Genomic DNA, 12628 nt, shown 5'->3' on the forward strand with positions numbered 1-12628 from the left:
CCCATCCGTGCTCTGGGAGGCCATTCAAGGCCGGGGTGACTCAGGGTCCTGAAGTCATGTCAGTGGAAACTTGTTGCCCGCTCTCTGCCAGACCCCAGCTCCCCTGGTGCCTGAAGGTAACAAAGGGCAGCATGCGGGAGTCAGGAGGCCTCGGGGAGGATCATTCCCAGATTGGCCACCAACTTGCCACATGCCCTTGACCAAGCTTTTGTCCCTCTCTGTGCCTCAGTTTCCCTATCTTTTCAAGGAAATTTACTTTGATAATCCCTTAGGCTCTCACAGCTCTGTGTGGCAGAGACAATGAAGCAAACTTTTTTTTTTTTTGGCAGTATCTTTTCCTTCCTAATGAAGCCAGGCCAAGATTAAAACGGCCTTCCATTCCCCATGCATCTCATTGCAAGCAGCAGAACCTCAGATCTGAAGCAGGCCAGGGAGAAGCTGCTTAGGGTTTAAAATGTCAAACTGTTGATCCTTCTCACTGGAGGGGAGATGTCTCATGGATAATCCAGAAATGTGAAATAATCCAAAAACCATTTCTCCCAGGCTCTGGGTGGGAAAATGGACGGGTGTGGGGGCTGGGTGTTTGGGCAGGTCACAGCTCAGTGAAATACATAATGGAACCACCCAGTGAGGCCTGAACGCAGGAGGAACTGGGATGCCATCCAGCCCCACATTCTGGCCCTGCTCCCCACTCAGGGCTGGGAGTTAACTGCGCTGTCCTCAAACCAGTGCATTCCATTGTTCTAGAGACATCTGTCCGGCACCCACTAGAAGCCAGGCATTGGGGGCACCACAGTGAACACCACAAATGAGGTACTGGTCCTCAGGGGGCTTCCCATTTAGAGGGAAAGACAGCAAACAGTGGCATTAAGCGTGGATGATTCCAGCTATGGGAAGCATTGTGTAAGAGAAAAAAGCTAGAAGCTTGTGAGCGCACACAGCATGCTGACCAGACCTTGAAGCTGAGGCCTGAGGAATGATGGGGCTGGACAACTGGTGGGGAATGGGAAGAACATTCTGGGCAGAGGGAACAGCAGTGTGGAAAGCCTGGAGGCAGGAAGGGGCTCACCTTTGAGAAACTGCCTATGGGAAGGCAGTAAAGTTAAGTGAGGGGATGAGGCAGGCAAGTCCAGATCACGTGGGGCATTGGAAGGCGTCTGAACTTCATTCCCAGACACACTGGGATCCACTGAAGAGTTCCCTGCCGGAATTCCCCAGGCCACCATGGAGCAGGGCTAGTGTTGAAGCAGGGAGACCAACTGCAGAAGTCCACACACGCAGTGATGGTGGCCCAGACCAGGGTGGTGGGAGGGCTGCCCCCTTTCTCTAAGATGGCACACAGGCTCTAGGGCAACCCCCCAGTGCCAGGGGATGATCAAAATCACGGGAATGAGAAAGAGTTGGAGATACAGAGAAAGAGAGTGGTAAGGAAAAAGAGTTCATACAGGGAGTTGCCACTCTCAACAGAGGGCTTAAGCAGAGAGGACAAGGACACACTCATTCACCAATAACAGTGAGCGGTTTTGACGCCAGGCCCTGGAGAAGCAGTAATTGAGCTTAGTTTCCCAGCTTGAGCCCCTATGTGTCCATCCAGTGCTGGGTACTGGGGAGACAAAGCAGACATGGCCCCTGTCCTCCAGTTCAGCCTCCACCCCAGGAAACTAAAACAAGTACACAAAGAACCTGAAAACACCTGGTAGAGAGTGGCAGGTGCCCAGAGGCAGTGAGAAACAAAGATTTGCACTGGGCAGCTGGGTGTTGTAGTCAGAAGTCAGCCCTCTGCTCCCTTGATGAGAAAAGGGACATTTGTGCTGGGCTGTTTATGTAACGCTGCCTCACTGACCCTTCACAGCAGACTATGAGGTGGGATGTGTCACCTCACCACAACCCCCTGCCTCCCGCCCTATCCCACATTAGAGAGAGTTGAGGAAATGGGTGCAGCTCTGAACCTTGCCCAGGGGATCCATTAGCAAATAGTGGAGCCAAGATTAGAACCCAGTACTGTCCCTCCTGAGCCTGGGTACTCTGCCATATGGCTGCCTCTCATCTCCCCATGCCTGATTCCCCATCTGCAAAAGGACAGATTGGATTGAACAATCCCTACAACTTTTTTATTTATTTGTTTGTTTTTTTGAGATGGAGTCTCGCTGTGTCACTCAGGCTGGAATGCAGTGGCACGATCTCAGCTCACTGCAACCTCTGCCTCCTGGGTTCAAGCGATCCTCCTGCCTCAGCCTCCTGTAGCTGGGATTATGGGGGTGCGCCCGCGCCCAGCTAATTTGTTTGTATTTTTAGTAGAGACGGGGTTTCACCGTGTTGGTCAGGCTGGTCTCGAACTCCTGACCTCGTGATCCACCTGTCTCAGCCTCCCAAAGTGCTGGGATTATAGGTATGAGCCACCGCGTCCAGCCCAATCCCCACAGCTCTTGCTGGGTCTGACATCTTAAATGGATTTTGAGGTCTGTGGAAGAAGCTGCACTTGAGCTCCACCTTGAAGAATAGTTAGGGTTTGGACACATGGAGACTGTGAGAAGGGCATTCTGGGCAGAGGGAGCTGTGGGCAAAGGCAGGTCACATCCCAATGTGAATTAGAAGATAAAAGCTCCGAGGAGACAGAATGGGGAATGTGGGGCCCGACTGATCTGAGCGCTGTGGCTGATGGGACAGGGAACAGAACGGGTCAAGCAAGGAGGGGGCCTTGGGCCTGTGCAGACATCTTCTCCAGGCCTCTAGATGGAAAGTAGAGCCAGACAGACTGGCTCCACGTTGGGCCCTGTGGGCTAAAGATCGACCCTGTCAGACACTGGGGACAGGGGTGGGAGGGTACGAAGGGCCCTCCAAGGTGTTCAGGAATCTGGAGTCCCTCTCCCCTCCCTACTCCCTCTCAGGCCTGACCTGAGGCCAAGAGAAATGTCACAGGTCCTCCAAGGTTACTCCGGCTGGGGCCTGACCAGAGCAGGAAGCAGTTTCCAAGGCCACCATCCAGCCGGGGTCAGCAGGCATGCCCGGGCCTGGGCCAGGCCCCAGCTGCTCTGGGCTTTGTCTCTTCGTGTCTTGAAACCTCGAGAGGTCACTTGATCTTGCCTGTGACTCTGAGCAAGAGGCCTTACGTCAGGGCCCAGCCAGTCCTGCCCTGACTCTTCTGGGCACAAGTTCTTCCCCACACTCTCTGAGGCCATCCTCCCTCTGATCCTATCTCTTGCCACTCCTGCAGCCATGTTTAGGCCAGGCCTTGTTCTGAGCCCTCATTTCCTGAAAATGTAATCTCTCCACAACCATACCCACTCACCCTCCTTCTTTCTTATCTTCCCACGTCCCAGAGCAGGGCCACGGAACTGGAGGGTGGTGGCTGGGAGCCTGCCTGTGGACACAGATAGGCCTCTATGCACAACCCAGTTCCATCCCTCACCAGCCAGGTGACCTGGTGAGTCATGTCACCTGATGAGTCACGTCACCTCTCTGCGTCTCTTGTGAGAATTAAACGAGATTACGCGTGAAACCCTTGGCCAGGTCCCTGGTACACAGTGAGCACGTAGTCAGTGGCTGGTGATGGGTAGGTAAATACCCCGCAGAGGCTGAACTCTGAGGCCTCTGACCAGCCTGTGTGAGTCACACACCTCCAACCCTCGCCTCTTGTACCTTCGCACAGGACCACAAAGCTGGCCCTCCCTCGCCTGTGCCCCTCCTAGGAAGGAGCTTGTATTCTAGTGTGGATTTGGGGCCTTGGGGGAGGCTTTGTGATAGCACCTAGTTCTTTGCTTTAGCAATTGGGCCGAGTCCTCCCTGGGGAACCCAAGGACAAAATGACCTGGCTCAGCTAGAAACCCTGTCATCACAGTTATGCACACCAATCCTCTCCCCCACTGCAAATATGAAAAATATTTTCTCGTGACTGTAATATGTCATGATTTTTCCCCTGGCAGTTGTGCCATCTTTGTCAGCATAACCTTTGCTGCCATAGTGCACTGTGTTTGTGCTGGAAGGCAGGGGGAAGTAGATGAATTCTGTGTTCACACACATGAGCTAGTGACCTGCTTGGGGACAGGCATTGTATCCAGTTCTTAGGGTATCACTGAGCAAGACAGGCAGTGCCCTGCCCCCACAGGGCTTGCAGCCTTTTACAGGTGTTTGTTTAAAACCTCCTTGCCGGGCACAGTGGCTCACACCTGTAATCCCAGCATTTTGGGAAGCCAAGGCGGGAGGATCACCTGAGGTGGGGAGTTCGAGACCAGCCTGGCCAACGTGGTGAAACCCCGTCTCTACTAAAAATACGAAAATTAGCCGGGCATGGTGGCAGGTGCCTGTAGTGCCAGCTACTCGGGAGGCTGAGGCAGGAGAACTGCTTGAGCCCGGGAGGCGGAGGTTGCAGTGAGCCAAGATCACACCACTGCACTCCAGCCTGGATGACAAGAGCAAAAACTCTGTCTCAAAAAAAAAAACAAGGCCGGGCGCAGTGGCTCAAGCCAGCCTGTATCCCAGCCTTTGGGAGCTGAGGAGCGTCACAAGGTCAGGAGATCGAGAATCCTGGTAACACGGTGAACCCCGGTCTCTACTAATCAAAAAACTAGCGGCAAGGTGGCGGCGGCCTGGTAGTCACGCTAACTCGGGAGGCTGAGCCAGCCGGATGGCGTGGAACCCGGAGGCGGAGTTGCGTGAGCTGAGACTGGCACTGCACTCCAGCTTGGGCGCACAGTGGACTCCATCTCAAAAAAAAAAAAAAACCTCCACATGGGCTGGGCACAGTGGCTGACGCCTGTAATTCCAGCACTTTTGGAGGCTGAGGCGGGCAGATCACTTGAAGCCAGGAGTTCGAGACCAGCCTGGCCAACATGGTCAAACCCCGTCTCTACTAAAAACACAAAAGTTAGCCAGGTGTGGTGGTGTGTGCCTGTAATCCCAGCTACGTGGGAGGCTGAGGCAGGAGAATTGCTTGAACCTAGGAGCCAGAGGTTGCAGTGAACCACGATCACACCACTGTACTCCAGTCTGGGCAACAGAGCAAGACTCCGTCTCAAAAAAAATAAGAATTAAAAAGAAAAATCCTCCACATGAGCATCATTCTGTAGAGCAGGGCCTGGGACACTCCCACGAGAAGGACCAGGGACCACCCTCTGAAACCACTGTGAGCAGGGCAGGCAGCAGGAGATTCCTGGAGGCAGGGAATGGGCCTTGACGAATTTGAGACTTCAGAGGCTTTAGTTCTAGCTCAGCCCCCTGGGTTTCTGGCCCAGCTCCCTCCCTGCTCCAGGCATGTCCCCACCCCAGCCCCAGTTCATTCTCCCCATTATGGCCACCAAAGTGCTTGGTTTTTTTTTTTTTTTTTTTAGCATTTTTAGATGCACAGTGTCTGGAGTCCCTAAAATATTTATTGGATGAATTGATTAAAACACATCTGCTCCTGTGACTCCATTGCTCTACACCTTCTGATTGCATCCTTCCCTCTCCAGCCTCCTTCCTTGCCTACAGAATAAAGGCCCAGCTTCCCAGTATGGTATTCAAGGTATTCCAGGCTTCCGTCCTGGCATCCAACCTTTTTTCCAGCCCCGATCTTCCTCAGACACACCCTCCCTTAACAGCCAGGAGCATGTGTGGAAACAGGAGGGAGCTCTGGGAGGGCTGGCTCCCAAAGGTGCCCTGTGCTGCTGCTGTTCCTGGCCTGGGTGGCCCTTTCCTACCCCATCTCCCACCTGTCAGTTCCTATCTTTCACTCAGACATCACTTCCTCCAAGAAGCATTCCAGAGTCCTTCTCAGGCCCAATTAATCTCTCACCCTTTCTGCATCCGTGACAGCCCTTCCTGGGAATGCCCTCCTTGCCACGCCATCAACTCCTTTAGGGCGATTACTCATCTCTGGGCACCGTCCTCCCCTCCCCCACCCAGTGTCTCATCATGCCTGGGACATTTCAGGTTTTTTTGTTTTTTTTTAAACTTGAGTTGAAGAAAAGCATGTAGAATAGGGAGAATTCTAAGAGGAAAGGTTAAGCCCTGGGGAACAGGATGGGACAATTTCACCCTGTCGTCAGAAAGTGCTCCTAATAGAAGGGCAGGGACGGGGTGTGTAAATAAACCAGTTCAAATTTTCAGGGCTCACTGGGCCTATGGATGTCTCCAAGCACAATCCCTCCGGTTTACAGAGAGGGAAAGGTCCTCGCCTGAGGACTCAGAGCCACCTGGTCATTGAAGCACGGAAGGTAGAGCCAGGAAGGGCCCCTGGGGATTGCCTGGTTCCATGGTTCTTGCTCTTTCCTCAGCCTCCACTTCAGTTGCGTGTCCGACACAAACCTGTCAGGAACACTTGTCTTTACCTATGGCATCTCCAGCCACAGGGTAGAGGGGGAGAGAGAGAGAAAGAGAGAGATGGAGGAGGTGAAGCTAGCCTCCTCCCAGGACAGGCAAGGAATGTGAGGCTCTGAGAGCTAGTAGAGACACAGGGTCACACAAGGCTGGGGAACCCCATTTGGTCCTACTGCCCCACAGCTGCAGGGACAGGGAAAGAACCTTAAGGAGGGAATGGCTGGCAGAGCTAGAGTTTAAGGAGCACCTCTGGTCAGTAGTGGACACACATTTGAAAAAATTCTCAGGCCGGGAGCAGTGACTCACGCCTATAATCCCAGCACTTTGGGAGGCCCAGGTGGGTGGATCATGAGGTCAGGAGTTCGAGACCAGCCTGACCAACATGGTAAAACCCTGTCTCTACTAAAACTACAAAAATTAGCTGGGCATGGTGGCACGCACCTGTAATCCCAGCCTCATCGATAATTCAGTGAATTCCAGGTCCACCTCTCTAACGGTACTTCTGCATACCAGTTGTGGGCTAAGCCCCCAAGAAGCAGTATCCTCTCCACATGGAGGTGACTCAGAGGCCTGGCTGCCTAAAAATGTTACAGGGATGGATCAGGCTTTGAGCCTCTGTGGTTTGCCTCTGACTCTTTGTCTTTGGGGCACCATCCCAGTGCCTGAAGATCTCTCCCATCACCTGTTCAACTCCCTTATTTTATAGAATAGAAACTCAGGCTGCCGCAGTGGCTCACACCTGTAATCCCAGCACTTTGGGAGGCCAAGGCAGATGGATTGCTTGAATTCAGGAGTTTGAGTCTAGCCTGCACAACATAATGAAACCTTGTCTCTATGAAAAATAAAATAAAGGCCGGGCGCGGTCGCGGTGTGGCTCAGCCTGTATCCCAGCACTTTGGGAGGCCGAGACGGGCGGATCACGAGGTCAGGAAGATCGAGACCATCCTGGCTAATACGCGTGAAACCCGTCTCTACTAAAAAATACAAAAAACTAGCCGGGCGACGAGGCGGACGCCTGTATCCCAGCTACTCGGGAGGCTGAGACAGGAGGAATGGCGTGAACCCGGGAGGCGGAGCTTGCAGTGAGCTGAGATCCGGCCACTGCACTCCAGCCTGCTGGGCCGGCCAGAGCAAGACTCCCGTCTCAAAAAATAAAATAAAATAAAATAAAAATACAAAAACTAGCCGGGCGAAGTGGCGGGCCCTGTAGTCCCAGCTAACTCGGAGGGCTGAGGCAGGAGAATGGCGTAAACCCGGGAGGCGGAGCTTGCCAGTGAGCTGAGATCCCGGCCACTGCACTCCAGACCCCGGCGAACAGAGTGAGACTCTGCCTCAAAAAAAAAAAAATAATAATAATAATAAAATAATTAGTCATTGTGTGGTGATGTGTGGCCTGTAGTCCCAGCTACTCAAGAGGTTGAGATGGGAGGATCGCTGGCCTGGGAGGTGGAGGTAGCAGTGAGCCATGATTGTGCCCACTGCACTCTAGCTTGGGTGATAGAGTGAGAACCTGTCTCCAAAAAACAAAAAAAAAAAAAAAAAAAGAAAAGAAAACTGAAGCCCAGAGAGGGGAAGGGAGTTTACTCTGGGTCACAAGGAAATCAGTCTCTCAATTCACATGGACTTTTTTTTTTTTTTTTTTTTTTAGACAGTCTTGCAGTGGTCACCACAGACTGGAGTGGAGTGGTGCGATCTCCAGCTCAACTGTAACCTCTACCTCCCGGGTTCAAGCAATTCTCATTCCTTGGCCTCCCAAGTAGCTGGGATTACAGGGTGTGTGCCGCCACACCTGGCTAGTTTTGTGTGTGTGTGTGTGTTGTTGTTTTGTTTTGTTTTTGTTTTGTTTTTTTTTTTTGACAGGGAGTCTCGCTTTGTCACCCAAGCTGGAGTGCACTGGTGTGATCTCGGCTCACTGAAACCTCTGCCTCCCGGGTTCACGCCATTCTCCTGCCTCAGCCTCCTGAGTAGCTGGGACTACAGGCACCCGCTACTGCGCCCGGCTAATTTTTTGTATTTGTAGTAGAGACGGGGTTTCACCGTGTTAGCCAGGATGGTCTTGATCTCCTGACCTCGTGATCCGCCCACCTCAGCCTCCCAAAATGCTGGGATTACAGGTGTGAGCCACCGCGCCCGGCCCAGTTTTTGTATTTTTTTTGTAGAGATGGGATTTCACCATGTTGGCCAGACTGGTCTCGAACTCCTGACCTCAAGAGATCCACCCACCTCGGCCTCCGAAAGTGCTGGGATTACAGGCGTTAACCACCCTGCCCGGCTTCATGCACTCTTTTTGCCTTCTGCTCTACTGCCTTGTTTGACATTGGACCCTTTCAAGAGAGTAGAGACCAGAGAGTAGAGGTTAGACCTTAACTCATGTCCTGGCAGCCAGTGGGCGTGAATAAATGTTTGCTGGTTGCTTAAATGAAAGCACAAATATAGATTCCTTTTTGGAGGAGAGCAGCCCTCTCTGGACAACCTGATTTATATGTGCTCTGCAGCACTTTGAATCTCTGCTCAGCTGTCCCTCAGTGCTGCCAGTGCCCCCCCTGACAGGCAGAGACCACTTAATGCCCTGGCACCTCAGATGGTGAAACCACCGGAGCGTGAGGACTCAGAGGAATGTGACTCTGCAGTTGTGTGTCACGCAGGCACTAGAAGGTGAAGTCTGCGTAACAGTGGTTGGTGTGCTGGGGGCTGGTGCGTGCTAGTGCTGGGTGTGCAGCAGTACCACATACAGGTTGCTGCCCTGGAGGAGCCAGGTCAGGATGACAAGGGTACTGTAGCTATGGTAACAGGGTGGTATAAGGAGGTGTTCTGAAGGTGTGCGAGGCCCGAGCTGGACCTTGGCATGCTGACCAGACTCAGGTCAGTCCCCGCTCTGTCATTCAGTCAGCGCATGTCTCGGCCCCAGCATGTGCTGGGCAGTGTTCAGTAGTGGTTGAAGAGCCACAGTCTCTCCTGCCACAACCAGGTTACCTGCCTCCCCAGGACCTTCCGTGGCACAGCCACCATTTCCCTGCATGGTAATTACCTGGTTTGGGGTCTGCTTTGCTTTCCCCTCTATCTGCGAGCCTCTCAAGGACAGGAACCAGATCGGTCTTGGTCTCTGCTTTGTCCCCAGTGCCTAGCACTGGGCTGCGTGTTAGTCTGGTCCTGCTTTGTGGAGAGCTGAACCTGGTGAGGTCAGAGTTCCACACAGCCACAGAGTTCTCCTCCCACCTCCATGAGAACCCTGGGGCTTTTGGGCTTTGATTCCCCCCTCCCCCACTCCCTCCCATCCTGAAGATTCTGCCAAAGTCTCTGGCTGGCCAAGTCCTGAAAGCTGGGGAGGGTAGTGGGAGGAGGAAGGTGAGACGCGATGGGCGGCTTAGCAGAGGGTGAGAAAGCCTCCTGCTGCCTGGCCGCAGGCACCGCGGGAATGGTTCTGGCAGGAGCCGCCTGCTGGGCTGAGATCACCATGGAGACCTGGCTTAGAGAGGGTCACTGGCAGTGGCTAAGGGCCGGGGTGGGGTGGGGTGCAGGGATTTATGCAGAGGCTCCCAGCCTGCCCCAGGGCCCTTGGAGGGAGCAGAGGAGGCTGGCATTGGACAATATCAGTTTGCCAGTGGTTTGGAACAGCCCATCCTGAAGTCCCCTTCCCTTGTCACCCAACACCCCAACAGAGGTTCTTTAGCTTGGCAACTGTTCTTCAACCGCAATAGAGCTGTCCTCTGGATAGATGCCCCCAACCCTCTGGCTCAAGCAGTTACCCCAGATAAAATCCTTCTGCTCCCTAATAGACACCCCTCTTGTCTCTGCAGCCTGTTTACCACCTGACTGTGGAGAGCTTGCATTCATCCCAACAGCAGCCCCTGCCCCAAGAGCTGCTTTTCTACCTATCACCCCATTGCAGCACAGCTGTCACCCTCCCAGGCACACCGCTTGCCCCTACGGCTAGTATTCCATCCTCCTGTAACTGCAGGCGACCTGACAGCTTAACAAAGATGCAGCTCTTCTCCTCTCCCATGCCTCTGCCTGCCACCTGGTCTGATCCACCAGAATGGGGTGCTGCCCTGCCTCTGCAGGAGCCCACCTGGTTCCCCTGGACCTTGGGGTAGTCCTGGCAAGTCCAGCCTCAGGACAAAAGTCGTCCCTGGGGCTGACTGCCCAGCAGACAGCAGCCGAGGCTGAGCAGAATTTAAATGTGGTTCTGGTAGAAAGGGAAGCCAAGAAAGTACAAGGGAGGAAAGGCTTTCTGTCGCCGCCTGGTTCCTGCTGGTGTGGGGGAGGACTGATGGGCTCCTAAGGAACCTGAGGAGGCCGCTTCAGCATCCTCTCCTCGCCCCTTAATTCGGATGGAGATGGTTGCACACTGAGGGTGGGAGATGTGTGTCTCGGGGCTCTGAGAGGAGGACAGAAGTCTGAAAGGACCAGGCTAATGACTGGAGCTCTTAGGAAGTCCCGAGCCCAACCCTGTCCTTCAGGGGACCTTCTCACTCACCCTAGCAGAGCTGTGAATCCAGAGGGTCTAGCCAAGCTGGGGGTCTGGGTAGGGAAGTCAGATCCCCAGGGCCCCGCAAGCGTAATGAGAACTGTCTGGGAAAAAGGGGTACTTCCAATCTCGAGTGTGTGGCGATGGGAGGAACTGGGAACTTGGGAGTGTCTGAGCTTCAGGAAGGCAGGGTTAAGCCAAACACAGATGGCATTGTGTTGGGCAGTTTCTGTTCCTTCACTGAGAAAGACTTCCTCCTCACCTCACCTCTCTAAGGAACAAAATGGCATTGGTAAGAAGAGGATTGGATTTAGAAGAAATAAAAGCAGTGGTTCACACCTGTGCTGTGTGCTGAGGCCCTGCCCTGCCCATGATGTCATTCCTCAGAACAGCCTAAGTTGGGGGAATACTAAACTCATCATGACATGAGGAGGCAGGATTGGAGAGCCCAACTGCCCCAGAAAAATAATAATGAATAGTAATCAGTATAATTTATTATGCACTTAAGGACCAGGCTTCCTCTGCCTATATCACTGAGTCCTCCCAACAAACCAGTGGGGTAGTTCAGGTATCTTCTTTTTACAGATGGGCAAACTGAGGCTCACAGAAGTCCAACAACATGCCCAAGGTCACAGCGCTATTAAAGGGTAGCACTGGTATTTGAACTCAGCTGTGTCTGATTCTAGAGCCCAAGCTCTTAACAAATTCCACTGCCTGGAACCCCAACTCCTCAACCAGCACCTGCTTCACCCTGTGGTTTGGGGCTTGGACATGCATATTTTACAGATGGGTAAACTGGGCTCAGAGAAGGCAGGTCTGAGTTTTCAGGAGAAAGAATAATGGGTAGCTTTCCCGGACGAATCCTAGGAGGAGCTGGGTGAGGGTCTCCCTCTTCACTTCCCTGATCTCAGAGCAGTCGATGCCTGCCGCTCACTCCTGCCTCTTCTCTTGTGTTTCTTTGCAGCTTTCAGAAAACCAACGCCAAGATCCCTCCCAGCGTCCACATCGTCCTTTGGCAGGAGCGCCTGCCCCTCTGCCTCCCACCCTGCCCCCTACACCCCTTGCAGACCCATCTCCCTCCACCCCCCCGCCCATCTCCTCCACGCAGAAGCCGAAGGTGAGCCCTTTCTGCACAAAACCAGCAATTGTAAATACTTTTTAAAAATGTACAAAACTTAAAACAAAACACAGTTTTAGAAAAGACAAAAAAAAAAAGAGAGAGCGAGAGAGCGAGCGTGTGCAAGAGGTTGCGAGCGGGGCCCCGAGGTGTCCAGAGCCCCTGCAAGTATGCACTGAGAAATTTATCTACAGGTCGTTTGACAAAAATGAACAATATCCTATTTATTGTATATACTGTTTTATTATAAATCGTGGATTGTATATTGCATTCTGTAAACCTGCTGTGGTCCCGTGGTGTGCAAATTCGCATGGTGGGGGGGAGGGAGAAGAACCTCTTGCGGGAGCTTTTTTTTTTCTTTCTTATTTTTCACTCTTTTGGGTTTTCTCTTCTGTTGTTGTTGTTGTTGTTTTCTGTTGGCAGGACACACCCAAAGATCCAAGTTTGTATTAAAAAGAAATGAAAAAAAGCAAAAAAAAAAAAAAAAAAAAAAAACCAACCTTGTGTCTTGTGAAAGGGGGAGTGAGGGTGGAGGGCCATGGAAGGGACACCGCTGGGTTTTGTCACCAGCTACTGGTTCTCCAGAGGAGTTGAAATACCTGCATGTGTTCCCGGCCACTGAGTTCTCCCTTCTGCCTGAGATCTTGGTCACCCTTGGATCTAGGTTCCTCCCCATTTTACTCCAGGCCCTGGGTCTCCCCTACCTCTGAGCTCCTCACTCTGCTACCAAGGACATCCTGGCCCTTGAT

The 12628-nt window shown here is 52.8% G+C and overlaps 1 protein-coding gene across 5 annotated transcripts in view; it reads left to right on the forward strand.

Annotated features, from left to right (window-relative positions):
• The window catches only part of AHDC1 (AT-hook DNA binding motif containing 1), a 74409-nt gene extending 62035 nt beyond the window's left edge, over positions 1-12374 (forward strand). For all 5 annotated transcript variants that reach the window (XM_017856405.1, XM_017856403.1, XM_017856406.1 and 2 more), the window contains one exon: positions 11727-12374. The gene's annotated coding sequence lies outside the window, so the exon portion shown is untranslated. The remainder of the gene's footprint in view (positions 1-11726) is intronic.
• Positions 12375-12628: the final 254 nt, after the last annotated feature.

This window comes from Rhinopithecus bieti, unplaced genomic scaffold (genome assembly GCF_001698545.2).
Source record: "Rhinopithecus bieti isolate Rb0 unplaced genomic scaffold, ASM169854v2 scaffold_41082, whole genome shotgun sequence".
Taxonomy (NCBI): domain Eukaryota; kingdom Metazoa; phylum Chordata; class Mammalia; order Primates; family Cercopithecidae; genus Rhinopithecus; species Rhinopithecus bieti.